This window comes from Phocoena sinus, chromosome 16 (assembly GCF_008692025.1).
Source record: "Phocoena sinus isolate mPhoSin1 chromosome 16, mPhoSin1.pri, whole genome shotgun sequence".
NCBI lineage: Eukaryota > Metazoa > Chordata > Mammalia > Artiodactyla > Phocoenidae > Phocoena > Phocoena sinus.
Window position 1 is genome coordinate 80,763,188 of NC_045778.1, and position 27,952 is coordinate 80,791,139.

Genomic DNA, 27,952 nt, shown 5'->3' on the forward strand with positions numbered 1-27,952 from the left:
CCCAGCATCCCTGGGTAAGCATCCCTGCTTCCTTGTTCTGTGTGGCACAGGTCAAGGAGCTCACAGAGCCTCAGTCTTCTCATCCTTAAAATGGGTCTCATCTTGCCTCCTAGGATTGGCTGTGGACTGTGGGTGAGATGCCACAGGAGCCACCAACGCGCTCGACTGGCCCAATGAATCAGTAGCTTCTCTCGTTTCCTTTTTTAGAGGATGGTGCTGTTCTAGTAAGACCAGGAGCCTTTCCAGCTGTGGCACTGCCCCGTGCAAGTCCTCAGAGACACCCCCCTCCAGAGGGACGTGGGTCTGTCCATGGAACCAGCTTCCGCCACCCCCCGCTTTTTAATGTGCTTATTTCACCATTTAGCTATTTGCTCAACATTACAGTAGCCATCTGCAGGAGGGCCGTGGGCTAAGGGACGTGTTCACGTGATAAAGGCTGACTTCAGAGGATATTCTGGTTGCTTGATTTTTGCTCTATTTCTGCACTTTAGAGGAGCTGATGGCTGTGGTTTCATGTGAACATGTGTGAGCCCCAAGCCAATATAATCTGTGATCTGGTTGTAGAGCCCACTGTTTCATGTATTTTTGCTTTGCTTTAAAAATCACTTCAAAGTTTAATTCAAAATTATTAATCGGGCTCGTTTGGGATTTAGTCCACGGTACTTTTACTCATTTATTTAACCACCCGTTGACTGGTTTTGTTGCCTTGCGGTTTTTAGTTGGGTTTGACTCAAGGCTGCAGCCCTGCTTCTGCCTATCGCTGGGTTTTGTTTTACATTAAAATGACTCAGCATTGGGCTTCCCTGGTGGCGCAGTGGTTGAGAGTCCGCCTGCCGATGCAGGGGATGCGGGATCGTGCCCCGGTCCGGGAAGATCCCACATGCCGCGGAGCGGCTGGGCCCGTGAGCCATGGCCGCTGAGCCTGCGTGTCCGGAGCCTGTGCTCCGCAACGGGAGAGGTCACAACAGTGAGAGGCCCGTGTACCGCAAAACAAACAAACAAACAAAAACATACTAAGTGAAAGCAGCTAGTCACTAAAGGCCACATACTATACAATCCCATTTATATGAAATTTCCAGAATCAGCAAATCCATATCGGAAAATAGATGAATGGTTGCAGGGGCCAGTGGGTGGGGAGAGGGTGGTCTGGGGGAGTCATGAGCTAAAGGGCAGGGGGTTTCCTTTGGGATGATGAAAATGTGCTACAATTAGATGGTGAGAATGGTGGCAAAACCCTGTGACGGCGCTAAATACCATTGAATTGTATACTTTAAGCAGGTGGACTTTATGGGATGTAAATTATATCTCAGTAAAGCTGTTGAAAGCCAGAAGAGCATGAAAGCTAAATGAATGGGGAAGGAGCAAGCTGGATACTGACTGAGCTGGAAAACTGGGGTGAAGGGGGGTGTCCTGTGTGGGTTTTAAGAGGCTGTCTGTGGGGAGCTGGGCTGAACGGATGGCTGGGGGGGGGAGGGGATATTGTAGGTCACAGAAGGAGCCGCTAACAGATGGAGCGCCTTAGGGGCCAGAGGCTAACACTTCAGATCCAGGGCAGCCGCCGTGAACCAGAGACTACAGGAGCATTCGGGGCAGGACACTTTTGAAAGCTGATGATGGCAGCAAAAAGAAGTTATTATTACAGAGATTAAAAGGCCTCAAGAAGACCCCAAATCCTGAGGCAAAAACGAGCATATTCAACTAGTGCTGTAGCAAAAGCAGTGGCTAGAACGAGCTTTTTTTTTTTTTTTTAAACCGGAAAACTGACCCTCTCTTTTTTTCTTTCTTTTTCAGACTATAGCCTTCGTTTTCCCTTGGTAAGTACAAAACTTTAAAAAAAATTTCTCTGATGTGTAGTTAACTAGCGAAAAAAAAATGTTTGGGCTTTCAATGTTTGAGAAGTATTATCTTCTAGAGAAAGAAGGCCATATGGTCAGCGTGTTATATTTGAGTTTTATGCCTTAACTGGCTTGAACAGGCTCATATCACACTTTTGGTTACATCATTTTTTTTTTTTTTTCACGTTTAGAATCTGGCTCAGCTGCTCAGAATCCTGAAATGTATTGTTGAGAACACAATTTCCACACGCCTGCCCCTCACTGACTTGTCCTTACTTTTGAAAGGGCCTCGCCTTATCGTGGTGGCACGCATTCGGGGACTGTTGGCGGCACAGTGGCACATAATTGCATTGATGGTAATTGCTTCTTAAATTGACCTGCTGTGGGGAAAACTGCTGAAAAGGAGTTTTTCCAGATTGCACTTTTAGTGAAAAAAATAGAAAACCAACAGTGTTGGCATTCCATAATTTTTTACCTTTTGAGGCAATATTCCATGGCCTCCAGGTCCTAGTACTTAGTAAAAGAAACACCATCGCCTTTTTTGTGTTCACTTAATCCACTTAATGCTGTCAAGTTTCCTAAGGAAATTGAGCGAAGACCATCTAAGAGCTTTTGAAGTGGCTGCAGCCTGTGGGCAGGTAACACGTGGTCTGCCCTGGTAGGTGCACACCTCTTGTGAGTGAACCAGGATGTGGGCCGCTGGGATGTTGCATTTCTCAAATGAATCACCTTATTTGAAATACCTTGACTCTGTTCAGAATTAGTCTAAGGCTGATGGGGGGATTCTTTGGCCCCGGCTGGCCCCTCTTTTCGGGGGTGTGCCTTTCATTTGGGCATCAGTGCTTGTATGGTGATTCCTGGTGTGATGAAGGGCATTTTGGTTGTACAGACTGTTTCTCCTTATCTCAAAAAATGCTAAATATAGTCAAAGATTTATCAAGACAGAGAAGAGGAAAACTTCCATTTCCTACCTACTCAACTAATTTTGTTGTCCATGTTCTTTACCCTATAATTATTGGATGTTGATGATTCCGAATGGCACACTTTGCTTGGGCAAATGGTCATGGTGGGATCAAAGAGAAGGGTCATTACTGGAATAATATTACTAGGATGGAGGCTTACTTAGAGGAAGTCAGCAATGCCTTTGCCTCAGAAGCCCAAGTGAGAGGTCTTGCTCGCTTGTGTGGGTTGGGATGGATGTTAAACCTGCTGCCATCAAAAGCAGTGGATCCTGACCACACTGAAATTAAACATTTGAGGGCAGGCCCCGCAGACTCGTCTCCTTCCAAAATACAAGGTGCAGGTTATGATGCGTTAGAAGTGTCTGACCCTTGCTTCCCTCAGCTCTCGACTCAGCACTGGCCCCTCCACACCCAGGTGCCATCCACCTGCTCTAGGATTTCCTGGCCATGCCTGGGTCAGCCTTACTCTCAGCTAAGCCCATGACCTGTGCTTCCAGGGGCCCCTAGCCTCCAGTGTCTCAAACCAGCCCCACGTTCAGAAGTGCATGCCCCGTCCAAAGGCAGCTGAGCCTGTGTCCAGGAGGCGACTTCTGACCTCTGGTTCTATCACAGGTGCTTGGTAGCCACCAGCTTCAGGCAGCCTCTCTTCCACCTGGTCCCATCCTTTGCCTCCTTTGCAATAGGAAAGTCGAGTTTTGCTTAGGGAGCTGTGAGTCCTTAGACTAAGAGCGTTTCTGATTTCCAGAGTCTTTCTCTTCCACGTGAGGAAGATGTGTTGGAAGCATGAACTCCCCAACCGTGGCTACCTTAGGCGCTGCCTGTGTTTGGAATTGTAGGTCTTTTAGCCTATGGCACGTTCATTGCCAAACATCTCAGAATCCTTCCAGAGCGTCAGAGTTTCAGCTAATAGAAAGGAATTTATTTTTAATTGGTGAGGTTGGAAACTTGCTTTTGAGTCAGTTAGAACTAAATAACTAGGTCACCTTGGGCAGATGGGGAGAGAGTAAATGCCCTGAGGCTGGCCACCCCAGGCCATCGTCCACACTCGGTGCGGTGGCTCCAGAGGAGTGAACATGCCAGCGTCTCAGGTGTCAGCTCGTCCTAGGATTCTTGTGACATTTAAGTGAAATAACCCGAAGTCTAAGCGTTTAGTAAAATGGTTATTGTCTACGTCATCAGAAAATGATGAAAATTGTTTCCGCTGTTCAAAGAAGGAATTTAACTGGGTAGTGATGTATTCGCTGTATTATAATGGATATTTAAAGGCATTTCCTTGTCTAGAAATAATCCCTGATTTTTCATTTAACAAACGACACTCTGTGTTAATATTTGACTTTTCTTTTTAAATTTATTTTTGGTTGCATTGGGCCTTCATTGCTGCGCGCGGGCTTTCTCTAGCTGTGGCGAGCGGGGGCTACTCTTCGTTGCGGTGCGCGGGCTTCTCATTGTGGTGGCTTCTCTTGTTGTAGAGCACAGGCTCTAGGCACGTGGGCTTCGGTAGTTGTGGCACGCAGGCTCAGTAGTTGTGGCACACGGGCTTAGTTGCTCCGCGGCATGTGGGATCCTCCCGGACCAGGGCTCGAACCCGTGTCCCCTGCATTGGCAGGCAGTTTCTTATCCCCTGCGCCACCAGGGAAGCCCGATATTTGACTTTCTAAAAAAAAAGTCAATTTTAAACTGGAGGAAGAGGAGTCTTTTTAGTACAACCACCCATTCTCATACTTCTCTTCTTCTTTTTTTCAGTATCTAAAAATAGATTTGGGAAGTAACACTGTAGTTCATATCGATCATCAGATACGACCAGAGTTCCCTCAGCTGGGGAGTGCCTGCAACTCTGTGGGTCTCGGTTGCATAGCATTCAAAAAATGCAGTGGAATTTCAGAATTAAGACTATACGGAAGACACATGATTAAGGTTTAAGTATTTTCTCCAGGCTCGTTGAGGTCTTACGTTGTACCAAAGCGTATCCACCAGTAAAGTAAAATTAGATGACACTGTAGTTTGGCGATCTCACTTTGGTTCATGGAAATACCCAAGGAGTAAAAGAAAACCAAATTGAAGTGCTAATGTTAAATAACAGTGAATTTAATTTTAACAGTAACTTAGAATATTCATTCACTAGCCTTGTCCTCTGTAAGGATCTATGATTCCAACTCTGTCAGTTTCAATGCATGTGATTTTCCTCTTCCAAGTCATTTTTCTTCTTTGGTGTTGGTCTGAACAGTCACCATGGTAGAGAGGCAAAAAATAAAGAACCTGAAGGTTTTTAAATCAACTGCACGGGCCTTGTTCTCCCAGGGTGGGGTGAATACTCCAAGCATCCTTTCTGCCCGTCTCAGCTGGGGTTGCATTTCTGTTGGCAGAACAGGTGTTCTGTGTCCTGTCCTGGTCTCTGAATCTGTAGGAAGAACAGAGAAGCATGATGGGCAGGGCACAGGAGATTTGAAAACTTTCTAAGAGATTCAATTCCCGTTTCCTTCCTTTACCACGTTCTCAGGGTTTTATTAGCATGTATGGACTGCGCGGGTTTCCTATCCAAGCAAAATGTGTTTCTCCCAACAACAAAGCAGTTATTCTCCCGCAAACTGAGAGTAGAAACTGACAGCCAGTTGGAAGAATGCCTTTGGATCTGATGGTGACAAACAGCTCAATCCCTCATTTAGTTCCATTTCCATTTTCCCCCAGGAAAGTTTCAACATTCTTCCAAGAAGTGCCTCCTAAAAGCGTCCAGTAAGTAATTGTTTGTCATATAGCAAAGGCATGGATGTTGAGCTGTCAGAGTTTCCATTTAGAGGAAATAGGAACATAGCTCTCCTATATAAACGCGTGTCTCATCTCTGAGCTCCCAGCAGACCCAGTTCAGAGCTGGAATTGTTCTTCTTGAAATCCTGTTCCTGCTGACAGGAAAACATGGATTCTCGCAGGCCAGGATGGTTCCCCAGCATCGTCCCCGTAGGACAAGAGGTAAAGGGAAACTGAAAGGGGAGCCTTTCTTGTCCCTTGGGATTTATGTCATGGTTTATTTTTATGTAATGTAATTCCTAAGATATTTAAAAATTGGGTTAAAGAATATTATCCGGACGCCTCCGTTAAATGCAACATCGGCAAGCACTTTGGTTAACTTCGTGCAGCCCTGGGCAGGAAATCTGGTACTCATGCTTCAGGAAACTGTTTAATGCACCACGGCTCGGCCAAGTGGTGCCTGGGGATGGTACAGAGGAACGGTCTGCTTTGGGGCTGCTAGGAAACCAAGTGAGGCTCACTTTTTAGGAAAACAATCCCCAACTATTGTTGGGGCCCTGGGTTACCTGGATGACACATCAAAATCCCACCCATTTTAAGTTGGACATTTTCTATTTTTATAATCAAAACCGCCCTCTTAATTTTCCTTAGCAACTAGATTTGTGAAGTGGCATTTTAGTTAAAAGTGACTCACTGAGAAAGTGGGAGGTACCTAGGTGGCCGGGCAGCAAGCTGGTTTTCCAGGAGCTGGTGTCTGGGTTCACGAGGGCGGGGCCAGGAGTCTGGGGCCAAGGTTGTCCCGTCTGTGTAGCTGACGTCGTAGGGACAGATGGCACCGTCAGCTGCAGATCTGTGCCGACTGCCTGGCTAAAGGCAGCGTTCACACTGGGGAAAGAAGACAAGATTTATAAACCCGTTGGGTGTGTGACTTACAGAGAACGTTCTCAGACCCATTGGGCCACAGAGTCAGGAAGGAGTCCTGCTACCGCAGGGAAGGGTCATGGACCAGTCCCCACTGGATACGGGACCTCGCCCCCAGCTGCAGTCCCATCCATGGGGGACGTCCCTTTGTGAATCGGGACATTCAGCCAGCAGGAGACTCGGTGCATTCTGTTTCAAAATTGCCAATTGGGAGTGACTTTTTAAAGACTGCTTATTGCGATGCAGAGTTTGCTATAAACTATTTAAAATGTTGGGAAAGGAAAGGTCCCTGTGGAATTGCTGAACAAAAATGTGTCACATAATGGTTTCTCTGAGTAGCTTCTCTCCTTTTTTTGAATCGAAATGAACATAATCTAAAACCAGAACTTGGATTTGTGTTATTTCATGATGGGGGCTGATGGAATTCTAACAACTTTTAAAAAATATGTTGGCGGTATTCAACTGATTTCAGACAACTCTCCCAAGATTGATCTGCTCTCAGAAATGGTACAGATTTTCTGTTCAGGTCTTACCTATATGTAAATATGTTTAAAGCTACCGTGTTGCTGCTGAGAAGTTAATTCTTTTTAAAAACGTCACGTTGCTGGAAATTATGATTTGCAAAAGCAGGACTTGATCTATTTCCTGTTTGGCAGGATAACGTTGTAAATGCCGCCTTATGCTGAAAACCTAAATGGCGTTGCTGAAAACCTAAATGGCGTTGCTGATAACTCACGCGCAGTTCATCGTCCTCTTTGGGCCTCACTGACACCTGGGCGCAGTCTAGGTGTGCGTTCTCACCTCCGCCATAAAGATGGGAAGACAGAGACTTGGGCAGGCATGGAGGGGTGAGAGTACAGTGGGAAGGGGCTCACAGGTCCCCGTGTTCCCTGCACTGAGCCCAGGTTCCTCTCAAACCTCAAAACCAGTCAGGTCTCATGACCACCTCCAAAGGTAAGGTGCAGACCTGCCAAAAAAAAAAACAAAACAACACATTTTCCATTATGGAAAATGTGATTTTTCTGTTATGAAAGTAACAGAGCTCATTACTAACTAAGAACATATCCTGTGGATTCTGCAAACAGTTTTCTGGTAAATAATTATATTTGGGAACACTTTTATGATTGCCTAAGTCGATCTTGGCCAGGGTTCCCAACTATTTCCTCGTGTTATCTGCTGACCGAATCCAGTTTTCTAATCTCTTCCCACACGCTTGCCAGGCTTCCTTTCGGCGTGGCCAGTAGTCTGTCCATTCACTCGCCCAGCATTTATCAGGTGTCTCCTGCAGGCTTCTGACTGTGCCACCAGGTCTTGAAAAGTGCAGCAGCAGATCCTATAGTTCTGACATCAGGAGATATTGCCTGCAGGGTGGATATTTGAGTCCTTTCTTTAGCAGTTCTGACTGTGTGTTCTGCACAGTAGCCTAGAAGAGGATTGGTCAGAAATCAGGTTTAGTTGTAGAAAGCTGAATGACTTGGACGTGTCCCTTCATGCCCTGAGTCACACCTTCTTTGTTTAAAACACAAAGAGCCCTGTAAGGATTTTTTTAAAAGTCCCTTCATGAAATAAAGTTCTGTGATCGAGGGCAGTGCTTCTCTGGATTTTGAGTTAACGGCAGAAATGCCCCTCAAGTAACCACTGCTGCGTATCCTCCGTGTTTGGTGGCTGTCACCTTCATTGCCTTCCCTTCTGGGATGAAATTTGTACGTTGTGATGTAAAGGTTTTATGATCTTTGCTTTGAAAAGGAAGCCACTGTGTGGGTGCTTTCTCGTCCCTTCTCTCTCTTATTTGTATTTGCTCTCCTGCTGCCCTCCAAAAGAAGCAGGAACCTGTAAAAGACGGTTTTATTCCTGGAAAACAATATTGGAAAAACAATCTTCTTCTTTCTGTGATGTTGCTTAAATATATGCGGGAAGTAAAAGCTGGGAATCCGTGGGTTTTGATTTTAAAACTTAAGCAGAAACATTAGTTTCTCCACTGTTTTGCAATCCATCGTGGCAGAGGGTTCTGGGAGCCTGCTATGGTGTATTTTACCTGAAGAACTGATGGACAGGGAAGGTGAGTTGCTTAATCTCATCAGATACCATGGAAACCCCAGTACCACTCTGCTCCCCTCTTGTGAGAGTCCTCCAAAAACAATCCCGGCTGCAAAGTGTGTGTTGCTGAGATGAAGTTGGAGGTCCCGAAAGCACACAACGTGAGCGTGATCAGATTCAGAGGCATCACTCTTTCCAGGATCTATTTTTGGCTTCCTTCCAACGTGAAGCCAACCCGACATTCTGTTGTGCTGTTTCCCGCTGTGGGTGGATTTATTGAATTTTTCATGAGTGATTCACTACCCATGGCTGTATGTTTCCCTCCTGTGCAGCTGAGGATTAAGTCATGTTTCCTTTTAAAAATTATTTTTGATAGAATCGGAGCCATGTGGCACTCAGAGGTTTTGAGACTAAGGGACACAGTAGTATCACTAAGACAAGGCGCCTAGCTTCCCCGGGCTCTTACAAAATGGCAGTGATGGTGTCACCCTGTGACTGGGATGTTCTCCCCCAGAGGGGACTGCGTCTTATCAAACAGCCAAAAACATCTCTCTCTATAAAAATGCTTTTGTAAGTTGTGTGACCTTTTTAAACATTTTTTTCACGTTGCAACAAATCCATTCCACTTGGAACGCCACATGGTAGGTAGGATTCCCTAACAGAAAGCCTAGTAACAGAATTAGTTTCCATGCAGGTCCACGCTTTTCCCCCCCGAGTGGCCTCTGTCTGCCCGGCTGGGTTCTAGTAACCCCCCTGTGTCCATCACCTTAAGTGACAGTAGCTCTGGACAGCAGAGCTGTTCTGCTCCCGTCTCAGGCTCAGTCCTTGCCAGACTGTTTCCACTCGGCGGCATCTCAACCCTGCTCCTTGAGATGCACGAGGAGTGAAGATCATCTGTCTTTACCATGAGGCACTCCCTCCTGGCCCGAGCACAGACCAGGGATCCTCCAGACAAGCAGTCCAGGCGCCTGCCCTGCGCCCAGGGCTTCCAGCGTCAGATCTCCACAGTGCTGCCTGACAAGATGGGTGAGCACCAGAACGGCAAATGCAGGGACCAGAAAGGTCTGGAGGCAGCAGGAGACGGTACAGATAAGAGAAGAATAACAAAGGAAGACGAGGATGCGGTGGGAGGGCAGGTGGGCAGCTCCGTGGAGTCAGTCCAACCAAACAGCATGACCAGGAAAGGAGCAGAGGAGGGGCCGGCCTAGGGGTCAGGAGGCTCGCCGTCTCTCCCGACTGGCTGGGTGGCTTTAATCAAGTCGCCCACCTCCTAAGAGCACTGTCTCCTTAATCGCCCCCCTCTGGAAGGCTCCGGCATTCTTTCCATCCAAGATGGGATCCCAGGAGATAGCAAAATTCTAGTACACCATGAATAGCACAAAAAGTCATCTGTGTTCTGGGTGAGGACACTGCAAAGTGCAAGAGGCCATGGCTGGGGGGTTGCTTTTCTTTAGGGACGATCTGCCTTTAACCAACGTCCTAGGTTCAGGCTCAGGGCTTCCCCGAGCTGTTTCCCTGCAAAAGAGACACCCCTTCATCAGGGTGGCTGCTCCCGGGCCTGGTAAAGCTCAGGAAAACCAGCTTCGCTGAGAGCCAAACTGCAGGCCTGGAGCAGGAACCTCCGAGGCTCCATCCGTGTGTAGATGCACCACTGTCAGACCTTCAGCTACCACACCAGACATCCAGGTACCACACCAGACATCCAGGTACCACTCCAGACATCCAGGTACCACTCCAGACATCCAGGTACCACACCCGACATCCAGGTACCGTTCCAGACATCCAGGTACCACTCCAGACATCCAGGTACCGCTCCAGACATCCAGGTACCGCGCCAAAAATCCACACAGCATGTCGGAAATCCAAATATTGTGTGGGAAACCCAAGTACCTGGTCAGAAAATCAAGAACTGTATCTGGGCCTTTGTAATAATGGTACAAATGGGAGTCTTCATTTTCACCAGACCATGGTGAACCCTTTCTGAAATTCATTTTAGAGATTAAAATTTTTAACTTTTATTTCAGCTGGGCTATAACACTCCTTATAAAAAAAAATGTGTCTGTTGTATATATCACAGTGTCCCTGGCAAATCTGAAAAATAAGTTGAAATTGCCCCTAATCACAGAACCCAGTGGGCTTGACTGAGGGTGAACAGATGATCGAGGAAACGTTCCTTGAAATTTCTACACCAGATTCTGGGAAAGTCAGAGAACCATATCAGTGGTATCTGAGAAATCCTGGCAGTGCTCTCCAGAAATCCACAGGAAAGGGTTTCCTTCAAGGGTACGGTTAAAGGAGAATTAAATACTAATCTTGAGGAATGAAAGTCAAATTCAGAGAATGGTCTGATGGCATAGGACTGCCTGTTCAGCTTTAGAAAATGCATATTTAAAAAAATAAAACTTCTGTTTTCTACTTTTTCCCATGATTTATGTCATGTGTGACACTTAACGTGAAACTAATGCTTGATTGGATCCTTGCAGAGGGACAGAGAACAATAGATTTGGCCCTCATGGCTGCCTGTGACATGTAGGGGCGTGTCAGCTCCTGGAGGACAGCAAATGTCCTAATTCAAATCCCCAGGGGTGGCCTGGCACCTAGCAGACCTCTGCGTACAGTAGATGAATGAGTAAATGAATGAATGGACTGAGGGAGAGTGGGGAGCGAGGCAGTTGGCAGACAGAAAACTGCACTTTGCCTTCTCCGCAGCGCCTGGGGCGGCACTTAGCAAGACCAGGGCCACCTAGAGAAGATGCCAGATTGCTTGTTCAAAAAGCAGGAAAAAAGCTTTTTCCTTTCTTCTGTGGTCTCTCTCTGGACCTGCCAGAGTGTTTTATACCTTGCACTTAATGTCATGCTCCCTGGGGGTACGGGGATTCTCTCAGGCAGTAGAGACCCTCAGAGATGCCTGGCACCTGCCCTGGAACTTGGCAGGTGGCATTTGCATATCAGGGGCCAAAAATGGACCTTTAGGAACCAGCCCTGGGAAGGGGGCAGAAGGTGTGAGTCGAGGCCCCAAGCCCCTGGCAGGATGCAGAATTGTTCCGTCAGACTTCACTTGCCAAACACAAATTCAGAGATAAAATTCTTCCAAGTTCAAAAAAGTGGCTGCAGCATTAAGCCCCAGGCCCTGAGCCCCTTCTGAGTCTCTGGTCTCAGACCCCGAAGCCGGCTCTGGTGTGAGAAATGGTGGTCAGAGCACTGGAATGTTCCCCCGGGGCATTTTGCGATAAGGGATTTCACGCCCCCCCTCCCTGGGAACATGATCTATTTCCAGCTAGAACTTTACTTCTCTCTGCTTCCATCATTAGTTTCTGGAAAGGTCTCCCCCCCACCTCCGCCACCGCCAGCGCTGCCAGCCCTCCGTATCCGACCCCCAATCCCGGGTGACTTTCTGCCACCCTGTTTCGATTTCTTTATATTGTTGTGGAAACGCTCACTACTCTTTGGAACGGCCGTATTCACCCACTCTCTCCCCTTCTAGAACGTAGGCCCTGTGAGGACAGGGATCTTGTCCCTCTGTCCCTGCACACAGGTGCTGGCACGTGAATGAATGAATATGCTTTAATACTCCTGACACTGCTTTAGCTGCATTTTGGAGCAAGAGGGATATAAATAAATAAATGAAGGCAATTAACACCCCCAAGATTTCCAGTAAATCCCCCAGGATTTCTTCTGTCTAACACCAGACTGGCTTCAGTGATTTCTTTCACAGGTGAGGCTGAGCTGGTATTGTTTTCTCTTGTGCCCGCATGGCAGGTGTCAAATGGGCATGCTGGTACTTCTGGCCCACTTTTTGCCTGAACTCGGGGGAGAGCAGTGTTCCAGGTGTGCACTGGTCCCCAAACCAGGCCAGAACTACATGTTTCAGCTCCATTTGGGTTTTTTTTTTTTTTTTTTTTTTTTTTTTTTGCGGTACGCGGGCCTCTCACTGCTGTGGCCTCTCCCGTTGCGGAGCAGAGGCTCCGGACGCGCAGGCCCCGGACGCGCAGGCCCAGCGGCCATGGCTCACGGGCACAGCCGCTCCGCGGCATGTGAGATCTTCCTGGACCGGAGCACGAACCCGCGTCCCCTGCATCGACAGGTGGACTCTCAACCACTGCGCCACCAGGGAAGCCCTCCATTTGGGTTTTTAATGGCAGTTCTCTTACCAACCCCTGCACTCATTTTAGGCAGATTCCTAAGAGCTAAGGGGTATGCTTTCCAATCAAAGCCACCTACACGCCTTGAAATTCCTTGTCTTGAAAGGGATATGTTTTAGGTCAATCAATTAAAGGTGTAGTCTAACATGAGGACCTGTTATCCACCAAAGGTTTTATACACCAAGAAGAATGACCGAGGTTCAAGCCCAGCACATCAGCAGGTAAAGGAGCTGGCACAGCACAGGGCTGAGCAGTGGGGAGTGACAGCTGGACCCAGCTCTCAGAGCAGCCCCAGGACCCAGGGGGAGAGGCGGGCGGGGCTACGCACCTGGATTCGGAGAGCTCTCACTGCCTGGGACCCCTAATTATCACCTTCCTACACCAAGCTGCTGGTCGCAGCCTTACCCTCCCACCAGTCCTGGGGGAATAGGTGACATGGGTAACTGAAGAAAATACAAGGAAATTAGGTGAAAAAGACCTGAATGTGCAAAATAAGTCATGCTAGCCTGAACTGCCCCTGCGGTGTGGAGTAGGATAGGATCTCGGAATTAACAGTTATTTGTAATGAGGTGGATGGACCTAGAGTCTGTCATACAGAGTGAAGAAAGTCAGAAAGAGAAAGACAAATACCGTATGCTAACACAGATATATGGAATTTAAGAAAAAATATCATGAAGAACCTAGGGTAAGACAGGAATAAAGACACAGACCTACTAGAGAATGGACTTGAGGATATGGGGAGGGGGAAGGGTAAGCTGTGACAAAGCGAGAGAGTAGCATGGACATATATACAGTACCAAACGTAAAATAGATAGCTAGTGGGAAGCAGCTGCATAGCACAGGGAGATCAGCTCAGTGCTTTGTGACCACCTAGAGGGGTGGGATAGGGAGGGTGGGAGGGAGGGTGACACAAGAGGGAAGAGATATGGGAACATATGTGTATGTATAACTGATTCACTTTGTTATAAAGCAGAAACTGACACACCATGGTAAAGCAATTATACTCCAATAAAGAGGTAAAAAAAATAAAATAAAAAAACAAGACAAAAAAAAACAGTGTGTTTTGTGTTGTCCCTCAGGGGGGTTGGTCAAAACCCCCTGAATTTCAGGCAGGTAAGCTTTTAGCACTTTTGCAGCCCACTGTCATAGAAGGAGTTACATTCAGAAGCCGAGTCTCACCACATTGCTGTATTTTTAGAGAGTGAGAGCGCCATCCCCTCCACCACCCACAGCCCTCATGAGCCCTGCAGCCTGGACCTCGGACTCGGCTCTGTGACATCCCGGAAGCTCCTGGCTGCAGAGGCCTTTTTCTTTGCTGCCTGGGCTTCAGACACGTTGAGTAAGAGGCAAAGCACACCATCTCTCCAGGGAAATGGATGGAGCAAAATCCAGGAAAGCAAAAACAAGGGAACTGCCTATAGCCGAGTGGGTTGGTATATCTCATGAGTAGACTTGGTGCCTCTCAAAATCTCCTTATCCTCAGAACTCAGAGCACCTTAAGCCAGGAGCCACGCTTGGGGTTCTCCTCTCTGAGAAGGATGACTTCAGATCTGTGTGGCTGGGGGTTGAATACTGGGGTCATCCTGGCTCCTGGGGTAGGGCTGTGGAGAGTTCTCTGCTCTGATGGAAGGTGGCACCACGGGATTGGTGCTGAGGGCACAGTGATTCTTCCTGGTGTATAAAACGTATGGTTGATAACAGGTTCTCATCTCAGACTGCATCGTCAATTGACTGATTTAAACATATCCCTTTTCAAGGCACGGGATTTCAAGGCCGGTAGGCGGCTTTGCTTGGTGGGCATAGCCCTTGAATCTTGAAATACGTCAGAACTGGATGGAGCTATTTTTCTCCCTCTGAAGCAGAGGAGGTTAGCTCATGGTGGCCCCCCTCCAGGAGGAGAGGGTGCAGCCCGGGGGCTTGCCAGAATGTGGGTGTCGCAGCCAGGAGGCCGAGTTCAGGGTGTCGCAGCCTGGAGGCCAAGTTCAATCACCAGGGGCTGCCTGACAACCAGTGAGTCCTGTGCTTTGTAGGGCCTCCATGTTAAGGACTTAGGTCCCAGAGGCCCCTAAATTCTCGGGGTCTGTGGATCCGGAATAGCACCACAGAACTACTGGTACTCAGCTGATGGCCCAGAGCCTGCAGGCAGGGTTTGGAACCGGACGGTACCCAAGGCTTCTGTAGTTTCATAGATAGCTCCATGCAATAGATTGTTATAAACACCTATGAAAGCCCCTGGTTTTCGACGATGCTGCAACATTTGATTCACGCTTCTGGATGACGTCACAGGGTGACTGGAGCAAGCAGTGCTTGGAGTTGTGGTGGATTTGCTGAGGCTGAGAGGAAAATTGTCAGGTCAGGAGCCTAATCATTTTTAACTTGTCTCATTTGGCATTCTGTCCGGGTTTACACTCAGGCTACACACGCACACACACTGGAAAAAAAAAAAAATCCCAGACCACCTTGAAAGAAATGGTTTTGACCTCTATTTCTAAAATGTGTGTTAGCATGAAAGAAGGAGCTTTCTCTGAGGGTTCAGCAAGCAATCTACTCCACCTGCTTCTGTCTTAGCTGCCAACCTTGGGTACTAGAGTGCCAGGTTTCTCTGGGAAAATTCATGTCATGGACATCTTGTTGCCAGGAAGCGCACCATTCACTTTTCATTTCAAGATGATGTAAAGTCTCACATGTTATTCCCAGCGTGGATGCGGAGCAGTGAATGATGTCTAATTGTTTGGAAGGGAGAGAGCTCCTCCAAGAAGCTCCTCCTTAAGAAGCATGCAGTGTCGGAAGCTTCCGTCGCTCCACAACATTATAACTTAACTTCTGTTTCACCAAAGGCAGTTAATTGGGCTGAAGACTCTCATGCATATGATAGTAGAGAGAGGGGAATATCTTCAACCTGCCCTGATAAAAACATTGCTTCCACCGTAGAAAAAACCCCTAGGAGAAGATTGGGGGTGGGGGCAGGCTGCATGTTGCACACCAGCGGGCGGCATGTGGAGGGAGATAGTGGTTCCCCCATTTCTCCTGCATATACTAACTTTAGATAAAGTCTATTCAAATTGCTCAGGATTCTAACCATACAAACTCCAGCTTAAGGATTTTTTTTTTTTCCAGAACGTCAGCACTAGAGGCTTCCCCAGGTTTTATAACTGTGGTTCCTCAATACGGAAGCCAAGTCAGTGGGTCCCCCTCCATTCAGCGCACCTCCCAGCTCTCAGCGGCCACCCTCCGCCTCATTTCGTGTCCAAGCTGAGCTCAGGAAGACCCTTCTTTCCCCTGAAGGAGGAGTCAGAGAGGTGCAGAGATGGCTCAGACCACACACACTCAGGCTGTGTACTCACAAACCCAGGCTGATGCGCCCTGGCTGCCGGGGATCACTCTGAATGTTACAGCCCTCCTTTCTTCCTTTCTTCCTCCGTCCCTCCCTCCCTCCCTCCTTTCTTCCTTCCTCCCTCCCTTCCTTCCTCCCTCCCCTCCTTTCTTTCTTTCCCAGTGCACAGTGAAAAGGCACACAAAGCAGAAAAAAAACGCTAAGGGTCTTAAAATATAAAGCTTGTTCCTTTCTTCCACAGCCTCTCTCGACTTGCCCTGGTGGTGTTTTTTTGCTATTTTTTAAATTAATTTTTTATTGAAGTTTAGTTGATTTACAGTGTGTTAAGTTCTGCTGTACAAAGTGATTTAGTTATACGTATATATACATTCTTATTTTTTAAACATCTTTATTGGAGTATAATTGCTTTACAGTGTTGTGTTAGTTTCTGCTGTATAACAAAGTGAATCAGCTATACGTATACATATATCCCCATATCCCCTCCCTCTTGCGTTTCCCTCCCACCCTCCCTATCCCACCCCTCCAGGCGGTCACAAAGCACCGAGCTGATCTCCCTGTGCTATGCAGCTGCTTCCTACTAGCTATCTGTTTTACATTTGGTAGTGTCTACATATATATACATTCTTTTTAAATATTCTTTTCCATTATGGCTCATCATAGTATATTGAATATAGTTCCCTGTGCTGTACAGTAGGACCTTGCTGTTTATCCATTTTATTTTATTTATTTATTTATTTAGGGCTGCATTGAGTCTTCGTTGCTGCGCGCGGGCTTTCTCTAGTTGCAGTGAGCAGGGGCTACTGTTTGCTGCGGTGCGCGGGCTTCTCACTGCGGTGGCTTCTCTTGTTGCGGAGCACGGGCTCTAAGAGAGCAGGCTCAGTAGTTGTGGCTCGCGGGCTTAGTTGCTCCGCAGCATGTGGGATGTTCCCGGATTGGCAGGAGGATTCTTAACCACTGCGCCACCAGGGAAGTCCCTATCCATTTTATATATAATAGTTTGCATCTGTTAATCCCAAACTCCCACGCCATCCCTCCCCCACCTCCTCCCCCTCATTTCTTTATGAAGTGGGAGTTGTGAGAAGTGTGTCTATTCATCGCTGCAGCCTCGGTTTCTTAGGTCCCCAACGGCATTCCTTTCCTACGTAGAGATAGTTCTCTTTCTGTCCCTAAAACAACAAGCTTCTCAGCTTTGAGCCTGGCCAATCTTAGTGTCATGGCAAAAACAGAAGTGGAAAAAGGCAAAAGAAAACAAACACCAAACAAATAGTGTCGGAAGAAAAAAAGATCAGAGTGCACAGGTAACATGAGTTCAACTCAGGTTAACTTAATGAATTGGGGCCAAACTTAGATTTGGCATTTTCCTTGAAGTTTGGCTTTGGTAAATGACCTACCTGCCTTTTCCAAAAAGGGACCTCTGAAATCCAATCCCGGTGATTTGATTTCTCCCCTTTCGATGAACACTGTGGTGTCAGGAGTCCAAGCCGGCTCTCAAGACCATTTGCAGTAGGAGGTAAGGACAGCCAACTGCTCACCCTGAGTGTCCAGATAAATTTTGTGTTTGCTCAGAAGGAAACGTGGTGAAGTCCGTGTGCTCCAGAGGAAGGCTCCCACCTGCCATTTTCCTGGCGATCTCCCATTTCCCTCCTCTGCTTTGGGGCTGTCACGCGGTGGACACCCCTCCCACAATCTGGAGTCAGGGCTAGAGCCTCAGAGAACCAGCATCTTTGAGTTCAAAGTGAGTTCCGCACTTGAACGGTTCACGCTCAGGAAACCAGGGCTTAAAGACTGAAAAGTCAAATCAGTAGTTTCATTTATTTAAGCTTCACAGGTTAGAGACCTCAGGAATTAATAATAAGTACATGGACATGTATTAGTGTGCAGTTGTGTGACTACTAGTTACAAGTAAAAGTAAGATAGGAGACTTTAAAAATGAATATGGCAGAAGTTCAGTTAACATAAACTCCCAACAACAAAAATGTACACTTCCTCATTTCTAGTCGTATTACTTTTGCCTTTTTTTTTTGCATTCAAGAAACATTTGTTGAGTACCAATGTAAGTAGATTCAGGCAACTAATTGCTTTGCATCTTTTTTTCCCCCATTTTATAAAATTTATTTTTTATTTTTATTGAAGTAAAGTTGATTTACAATGTTGTGTTAGTTTCAGGTGTACAGCAAAGTGATTAAGTTTTATATATATAATTCTTTTTCAGATTCTTTTCCATTATGGATTATTACAAGGTGGTGAACATAGTTCCCTGTGCTGTACAGTAGATCCTTGTTGTTTATTTTATATACAGTAGTGTGATCTGCTCATCCCAAACTCCTTCCTTTTGCTTTTTGAAAAGCAGTTCTCAAGTCATTGGAAATAGTAAGAAATCTCTCCTTAAATTAATGAAGGGAAAAAAATAAGACATTTTTGGATGTTTCCTCTTGTTGTTTGAGATCTTGCTGCGTACGTGGGTGCTGGCACACACAGACACTTTCGGCCGTCCCCATTCATCACCGCTGTGAGATGAAGATGAGTTCAATTAACTAAGTTTTACGCAGCCAGGCGTTCGTTTTCCGAAAAAACCCATGCAGGGTGATACAAATGGTTTGATTTAAGTGTGTGGCGTGACTGCGTCGGGAAGCAGTGGAACCCCAGCAGCGATACTGCAGCATCACCATGGCAACCGGTGGAAATAATGGCCCCCTTCGGGAATAAAAGAGATCTCAAATCCTGTTGCAGGCGAGTAGCATTGGCTGTCTGCCGTAGAGATGGTTTCTGATGATCGTTTCAGAAATTCCTTATCAACAGAAAATGAACGAGAAGTGGCGTTTTCCGAAAATGAATGGATTTACAGGCAACTAATGTGATCATCTCAGGCACCCAGGAAGGCAGGGTGGCGATCTATTCCGTGCGCGCCGCTATTCCAGTAGCTGCTGGAAGCCTGGTCACTGGCCCTGCCACACAGAACACGTCTGTAGGACTGTTGTCGACCTGTGCTTCTTTTATAGGCTTTCCACTTCGGTCTGGATTTTTTGCTTTATTGGAGGCAGAAATAATTGGGAATTCAATGAAAGAGAATATGACTACCTAGCACAGTCCTTGGTACATAGGAAGCAGTTTGTAAATAGTACTTCACATCAAATTCTCAGGACGAAATGCAAGTGCCTGGGGCTGGTCGGAGGAATTGTAATATTGATAGTATTGACAACAACAACAGCAGCAGAGGTGAGACGCAGCAAACCATCCTCTAGACGTTGGGTGCTGCTTCGGTGCGGTTATGTCGGTGCTCCTTCCTGAAGATGTGCAACTGCTCGGGCTTGTCTGCACAGCCTTTTGCCTCGTGCACTGCTAACCATGTCCATGGGAAAGGCACTTTCTTTATGAAGGGGCCACATTTCCAGGGATACAGCTTGACCCACAGAATGTGAGATAAAGAAGCTCTGTAAAAAAAGAAAAAAAACTTCCACTTTAACGCAAGAGAAGGAGAACTTGGTGAGAACAGGCAGGCTTGGCAGCTTCAGTTTTTCAGATAACAGACTTGAGAATAACACTTGGGAGTCCGTTTCCCTTTTTATTTTAGGAAGCGCTCTAGAGAGAAAACAGAGATCTTTCTGCTATAAGAAGTTCTCTCTTCAAAGCAGCATCATGACTGGAATAGAATTTTCTCTAAGCTAAGTGGAAAACTCTAGAGTAAAAGACTTTTACCTTTAAAGCCTATTTGGGGGAAGGGCTCGCATCATACGTGTGTGGAAGAGTTTTCCTGCACGTTTTCTTCACTTTCAGTTGTCTTTCGGTTTAGTTTTGCCTTGAAAGAATTCGGGGGAAAGGATAACATGAGTGGTAATTTTTATTTGGAAACTGAATCTGAAGCATGCCGGACTCGTGATGGATCTTGCCATGTCTGTGCTTGCTGTCTGCGGGCTGTGAACCCCGCTTGTCCTGGGCGCTGGGTGTTTTCCCTTCCTCTGCCTTTTCAAGTGCAGTGCACCGGAGGGTTTTGATGACCCAACTGGGACCGCCGACTGCAGCAGCCAGCAGCCGGGTTGCCTTGCTTCCAGCAGCCAGACTGCTTCTCTGCCACCTTTTTCCTGATTTATTTTAAACAAAAAAAAAAAAAAAAAAAAAAAAAAAGGAAAAAGGGCACTCCACCACTGCAAATTATACATTTATTTGCAAGTGTTGATTTCAACTAGCGATGAGCCATCTCTCCTGACACTTTTTCCCCTGCTGGATTTTGGGCTCTGATTTCTGGTGACATAGTCTGGGTACCGCAGCCACTAGCCTCAGAAGAATTACAGAGGGAATACCCGCGTAAATTATGTATTGCCTTTTGCATCAGTAGGAGATGTTCAAATTGTCAACTGGCGAGACTCCAGTGCTGTGGACATGGGTTTGAATGAGTGGATCGCCTAGGGGCTGTTCAGAAAGCCGTGCTCTGTAAGTATCCGGGGATGCACAACACAGACGGGAAAAGGGATTTCTGGAATGTTCTTTATGTCGCTGGTTTTGGTTGGGAGAAAAATGCATTTTCCAACAGCTTTTAAAATGTAATATCTAATGTTGCCTCTCACTGTTAATTTAAGAATGTCACAGCGATTCTATTCTTGGTCAAGTTTGTGTGTGAGCTTAGGCTACCAGCTTGTAAAATGTAACATCCGTGCAGGTGGTGGGTGAGCAGTTTTTACAAACGATTTGTGCAGATTTTATATCTTCCTATGCGTTAAATTGCTATTTAACATATAAGTATTCTCTTTCACTTAAAATATAAAATCTAAATGTTCTTTAAGCAAAGAGAACGTGCTTAAGATTTTGGACATGCATCTTTCAGCTAACGTGGAAATTATAAAGACATTTTAGGAAATATTTGACATGAAAGCCAACTAACCAATTAAAAAATGGGAGGAAGAGATTTTTTTCTAGCTGTTTTCTTTCTTTTCTTCCTTCCTCCCTCCCTCCCTCTTTCTTTCCTTCCCTCGCTCTCTCCCTCCCTTCCTTTCTTTCAATTTCTCTCTTTCAATTTCTCTCTTTCAATTTCTTTCTTTCTTTCTTTCTTTTCTTTCTTTCTTTCTTTCTCTCTCTCTCTCTCTTTCTCTGTCACCTTCTTTCCCTCCTTCCTTCCTTCCCTCCTTCCTTCTTTTTCTCTGTCTCTTTCTTTTTCTTCCTGCCTTCTTTCTCTCTTTTTTCTCCTACTGCTACAGTTAAGGCGGTATCATTTTGTAATTGCACCTGTTCTCACAGTGACTGTATGTTTGATAGATGTTCAGATTACTTTCAGTTGCTAATGCTGCTCTGTGGGTAACTCAGACACAACTCCCTTTGAACTACTTTGGATACATATGGTGAGAACAGGCTTCCTGCTGAGAAAAAAAACATTAGGTTGCTTCTTACAAGGTGGTTCATTTAGTCAGTTTATCCTGGGATGTCAGTCTTTCCCGGCAAAGTAGAGGGAACCCTTCCAGGCTCTTGTACACTCCTGGAGGGATGGCCGTTCATCCCAGTGTTGCCGTAAGGACTGCACCTGCTCGCTCACTCGGGACCACGCCTCTGGAGGCGCCTGTGCCCGGTGGCTGGAAACTGCCGTGCCAGGGCCGGCCTTCTCCCCGGGAGCCCCGTTAGAAGGGCACCCCTGTGCATGTGGGCCTCCAGAAACATCATGAATGAAAAACTTCATAGCACTTTGCCTCTTATGTGAAAGTGCGTCCCTTACCTTCCAGCCAACTTAGGTGCCGTCTGGCTGTTCGTCACTAAAGAGAAGTGTGTGTGTGTGTGTGTGTGCGCGCGCGCGCGCGCGTGCGCTGTGTATGGGGCAGCACACAGAAAAGAGCAAGGGACCACTTCTCTGGGAGTTGGAAGCTAAGAGCATCCAGTCATAAATTCCTGTTCTTTCACACTGAGTGGCGTGCTTTTGGCGTCCTGGAAAAGGGCTCACGGTAAGGAAAGCCTGAGCTATTGTGCCCACGGTACCTTATCCCAATCATGCACAGGGTGAATTTTGCACGATTTTTCTGCCTTTTGATGCGATTTAAATCCACCTACACCCAGTATGGCTTTGGGGGCTGTGAGGTGGCCTGGGGTAGCTCCCACTCTGTCCCCCGGACGCTGGGCGGGCTCAGGGCCCCGCTCCATAACACAGGCAGACTAAGGACTGCGCCTTCCGTTTCCTGCCCCTGGGGACCTCCCAGGGGGGCTGAGGGAGATAACGTATGGGGAAGTTCTCAGAACCAGGAACACACGGAGTCTGTGAAAGTCAGTCCCTGCTGAGTAGGGCCACCATGCGGCAGCTTGATGTTACTCTGTAATAAGGGGTCTAAGGGCTGAAGGGCTTATGGTCTCACCAGGTTTCCCGTCCCCCTGGCCCCCCTAAATAAACTCCCTCATTCATGTTGCAGGAAGAGCGCCCCTCCTGTCTGATGTCCGGAGGGCTGGCCACTGCCTCGGGACTTCAGTTACAGTCTGTGACCCCTGGGCAGGCACACTCCAGCCCTCGCCCCCTCCCTAATCCAGAGCCGTGTGTCTGCTCAGCGGACAGCTGAGCTGTAGCGGGAGGGAGCCCGTCCCGGGAACAGGTGATGAAGCTTCCTGTTTGCAGGAAGTCTGTGTAAAGGTGCCCCACCCACCCACCCCCCGTGCAGGAGGGCTCCAGAGGTACCAGGGCAGAGAGAGAGTACTCTTCAGGAGGAAGCAGGAGTGGGGATCACTCTGCTTGAGGGCCCCAGCGATTGCAAGGGGGGGTCCGAGGAGGGAAGACGCAGCAGTGGGCGCGTTGGCCGGAAGAGTGGAGAAAGTGGAGACCTCAGAACCCAGGAAGGTAGGGCTGCTGCTTCTCTGCTCACCGTCGTCGTCCCTGCTCCCGGCATCCTGCCTGGAGCATAGCAGGTGTTCACGCAGTTGCTTCTACATAGACGAACATGAGCTGGTGAACGAAGCAACCTCAGTTGGTTTTGCAGTATTTGGGGGTGATACGTCTTATGTGTGATGTGTTTTGCCTCCCTACAAACAGGCATGCGTAGCTACGTAGTTTGAAGTATGGAAAAGCGTTGGAGCCTTTGGATCAGAGGCTGGGTTGAAATCCTGCCCTGTCACTTCCTTGCTTTGAGACTTGGGGAGTGACTTGAGCTCTGGAAGGCAGTACCTTCCTCTTCAGTGGCTGAGGGACTGAGATGAGATGATTCTTGTAAAGTGCTCAGCAAACTGCCTGGCCCCGAGCAGCCTCTGTAGAGCATCACTATTATTGTTATTATTTCTTCCTTCATATTCTCCTAATTGCACTGGGTGGCAGTCATTTGTATTTCTTTGGGAAACACATTTAAAAAGTCAGCCACGGGCTTCCCTGGTGGCGCAGTGGTTGAGAGTCCGCCCGCCGATGCAGGGGACACGGGTTCGTGCCCCGGTCCGGGAAGATCCCACATGCCGCGGAGCCGCTGGGCCCGTGAGCCATGGCCGCTGAGCCTGCGCGTCCGGAGCCTGTGCTCCGCAATGGGAGAGGCCGCAGCAGTGAGAGGCCCGCGTACCGCAAAAAAAAAAAAAAAAAAGTCAGCCACGCTCGGGGGAAACAAACTTTCAAAAATGTTTTCTAATGTGTTAAAGAAAATATTTGCACTGCCGATTTTAAAAGCAGCACAATACTGAGGCAGTTTTTAAGTCTAAAATAATCTTAAATAGCTGGAAGTTAAAAGTGCATTTTTACTCCATCCGTTTATGGCTGTTCACACGCAGACATAAGGTGCTGGGGTTCTGCCAGGGTTTCAAAATTAGAGCAAAAGAAATGGGACCCAACTTAATTAGTATAAATGTTGCCGTGTGACTTCTAATAATGAGTGTAATTTGCAATGCATGCTCACCATGTGATTTAGCACAATGGGACCCACGGAATGTAGGACTAGTATTTAATCAAGAGAAATGATTAACGCAGAAAGGGATGCAGTTTGGAGATTGGAATCCTGTATAGAAGCCGTGCGTGCCCACTGGGATGTTCCTCCTGTAGCACCATTTCCAACACCCCTTCCGGCCCCACCCCAGAGGAAGCTGCGTCAGCTACTGAGCTGTGTGACTCTGGCAAGTTACTCAGTGTTTCTGCGCCTCAGTTTCCCCATCTGTGAAGTGGGGACAACAGTGGTCCCAATCTCTTACTGTTGCCGAGGAGATTAAATGAGTGGACAATGGAAAGCCCTGGGTATGCGGCACTCAACCAGTGTCTCGCCGACTCTCGCTTTTGTGACTGTCATCGTTCATGAGGATCTTGGATGCCAGGCTGGGGAGGGTGGCTTTTATCCCAAAGTACAGTATGGGGTGGTCCTGGGATGCTCTGTCTTTATTGAGGTAAAATTCACATCACCTAGAACTAGCCATTTTAAAGAGTAAAATCAGTGGCATTTAGTACATTCACAGTGTTGTGTAGCTATTGCCTACCTAGTTCAACACATTATCATCACCCCAGAAGGAACCCTCTGTACCCCTTAAGCAGACAATCCCCATTTCCCCCTCGCCCAAGTCCCTTGGGATCACGAATCTGCTTTCTGTCTCTATTGTTTGATGTATTCCGGTATTTCATAGAAAAAGGAGACCAGACATTATGTGAGCTTTTTGTCTGGTCTCTTTCGCTTACCATTATGTTTTTGAGGGTCACCCAGGCTGTAGCAGGTGTCAGTGCTTCCTTCCTTTTCATGGCTGCCCTAATATCCCATCGTATGGACATGCCACAGTTCCATTTAGTTTGTCCATTCATCAGTTGATGGACGTTTGGGTTGTCTTTTGACTATTGTGAAGCATGTTGCTATGAAAAGTGGTGTACGAGTTATCGAACTCCTGTTTTAAGTTTTTTGGATATATACCTAGAAGTGGAATTGCTGGGGATAGCGTAGTTCTGTGTTGAATTGTTGGAGGGATCCCCCAGACTGTTTTCCACAGCAGCCGCGCCGTTTTGCGTTCCCACCAGCGGAGTATGAGGTTCCTGTTCCTTCCCCCATCCTCGCCAACACTTGTTATTTTCTATTTTTTTTTAAAGTCTGGTCATCTTAGTGGGCATGAGTGGTATGTTATTGTGGTTTTGTTTCTGTTCACGTTTCCCTGACGATTAGTGATGTCGAGCATCTTTTCATGTGCTTGTTGGTCATTTGTGTATCTTCTTTGGAGAAATGTCTATTTAAGTCCTTTGTTTTTTAATTGGGTTATTTGTCTTTCTGTCCTTGAGTGGTAAGGGCCCTTCATATATTCTGGATACTAGATCCTTATCAGAAACATAATTTGCAAATACTTTTTACCATTCTGGAAGGTGTCTTTTCACTTTCTTGCTAGTACCCTGTGATGCACAAAAGTCCTGAGATGGTTTTAGGTGGAAACAGAACATAGCAGTGAACAATTCTGAATCATGAGAGAAATTCTTCCCTTCTTCGTCCCCTTCCAGCCTTTCTCGTGCTCAAAGCGGGGAGAGGCTCAGTTTGACGCTCCTGTGTCTTCAACACCTTCACACATATTTTTAACAGAAAGAGAACAGGCTTTGGCCCAAGAGCCTTCCACGGGGCCAGTTTTTAGCAAGAATTGCTTCCCCTTCTCCACTGAGCTGATTGTCAAGATCATCACTATATATGGCTAGCGATGCTGGTTTTCCCATTTACGCTAATGACAAAGCGTTTCCTTTTAAAGCAGCCGCATAGCACAGGGAGATCAGCTCCGTGCTTTGTGTCCACCTAGAGGGGTGGGAGGGAGGCTCAAGAGGGAGGAGATATGGGGATATACGTATGTGTGTAGCTGATTCACTTTGTTATACAGCAGAAACTAACACACCATTGTAAAGCAATTATACTCCAATAAAGATGTTAAAAATTTAAAACAAAGCGTTTCCTTTTAAATACATGTATTTGGTTCTTTTAGGAAAATGAGTGAATGATGAGACAAAGCTTGTGATGGTGATGAGAGGATACAGATGCGTGGGAACTGCCTGAAGGTCCCTGGGCACAGAGGAGGGGTGGGTGGGACCACCCATCTGGGGATGGAGTGCAGGGTGGACCGCAGGTACCAGGCTTAGCGGGCATGGGAGGGCCACCTGGCTGCCACCACGGCCTCCCCGGGGTGTCCTGGGGGGTGTACCCGGCCCCGCTCTTTCTGTTTCCTCACTTAATCCTGATGACTGCCCGGTGTGGTGAAGAAGGTCTTGACCTTCAGGTTGAAGAGACAGAGCAAGCAAAAAGTGGGCAAGTCGACTGTGAGAAGAATGTGGAAGGTTGGGGACTGATGGATGTAGGGGATGAGCAGGAAGGAGGTCTGGAAGGATCTGGAAGGATCCCACAGCCAGTGAAGGGGGAAGTCGGGCAGACAGGGAACTAGACGCATTTTAGAAACCTCTTCACAACTTCCTTAGCTCAGCGTCTGTATCCATTTCCTACGGTTGCTGTAGGAAATGAACACGAACTCAGTCACTTGAACAGTGGATACGATTCTCCCACAGGTTTGGAGGCTGGAACTCTGAAATCAAGGTGTCAGGAGGGCCCTGTTTCCTTTGAAGGCTCCAGGGGAGGTTCCTTGCTTGCCTCTTCCAGCTTTTATGGTTCCTGGTGATCCTTGGCGAGCTTTGACTTGTGGCTGCATCACTTCAATCTCTGCTTCCGGCTTCACATCGTGTTTCAGGAAGAAAAAAAAACCAGCCTTTCTTTCCTCCTATGTGTCTCCTTCACGTCTACACAGAACGCTTCACTACTGACACTTCTGGTCACAAAACATGTGGAGGTTTTCCCCCACCAAGCAATTCTCCGTGACACCAGCTGGGCATCCTACAATTTGACTGGATTCTAACATCATCTGGAAAGAGCATCAGATCCCACAGGTGAAGGGATCCCTCCCACGAGACTGCTGCCCCTTCAAATGCCAATCACAAGTCCAGGTTGTCACCTGTGCTTCTGACCGAGCGGCTCTAGACTGAAGGTTCCCACAATCCCTTCCTCGGGTTCAGTTAATTTGCTAGGGCAGCTCACAGAACTCAGGGAAACACATCTCCCAGTTTATCAAAGGATGCGATAAAGGACACAGATGAACAGCCTGATGAAGAGATACACAGGACAAGGTCTGGGAGGCTCCTGAGTGCAGGAGCCTCTGTCCCCGTGGAGCTGGGGTGCGTCACCCTCCCTGTACGTGGATGTGTTCACCCACCTGGAAGCTCTCCGAACCCTGTACTCTTGTGATTTGTATGGACTCTTCAGCAGGCACAAGCAATCATTAACTCCGTTTCCAGCCCCTCTCGCTTCTCAAGAGAATGGGGCGGGGAGTGGGGGCGTGGGCAGGGCTGAAAAGGTCAAGCCTCTCATCATGACTTGGTCTTTCTGGTGACCAGCCCCCATCCAGGAGCTCCCCCAGAGTTGCCTCATTAGCGCAAAAGACATTCCCATCACCCAAGCCATTAAAAGCATTTTAGGAGCCCTGTGCCAGGAACCAGGAGGAAGATCAGATGTGTATTTCATGTTATAAATCACAGTGTCACACGTCCTTCTCTGTGTGTGTCTCTCCTCTTCTAATAAGGACACCACTCATTAGATTTAGGGCCCACCCTAATCCATTATGACCTCATCTTAACGAATTACATCTGCAAAGACGCTGTTTCCAAACAGGTCACGTTCTGAGGTTCCAGGTGGACAGGAATTTGCGGGGAGCACAGTTCAGCGCACTATGGCATCTGCTGGAGGTTGGCTGCTTGTCCTTTTCCACTGCAGATCTTGGGAGTGGTAATGATATCATTGGGCTTCCTAAGACCAAAGGGAGTCCCTGGACCTTCTCTCTAGAGCTCAGTTGGGGTCAGCACCCTCGGGGTCCCTGGGCATGATTTCACAGACCAAGGAGAAAGCAGACTCTCACAGGCAAAGGTAAATCTGGGCACAAGAATTTTACACACTTCTAGGAGCCCCTTAGGTACTTAACTAACTGTGACTTGAAAATCACTGCTTAATTTTACGTCTGTTTCCTCCTGTCTGAGCCACAGAGAAGTCGGGAAGTATAGTCTTT

General features: G+C 47.4%; 1 protein-coding gene across 1 annotated transcript in view; it reads left to right on the forward strand.

Annotated features, from left to right (window-relative positions):
• PTPRE (protein tyrosine phosphatase receptor type E) overlaps positions 1–27,952 on the forward strand; it is a 165,809-nt gene that overhangs the window by 65,874 nt on the left and 71,983 nt on the right. Inside the window, exon 2 of the mRNA XM_032607776.1 lies at positions 1,792–1,814. The gene's annotated coding sequence lies outside the window, so the exon portion shown is untranslated. The remainder of the gene's footprint in view (positions 1–1,791; positions 1,815–27,952) is intronic.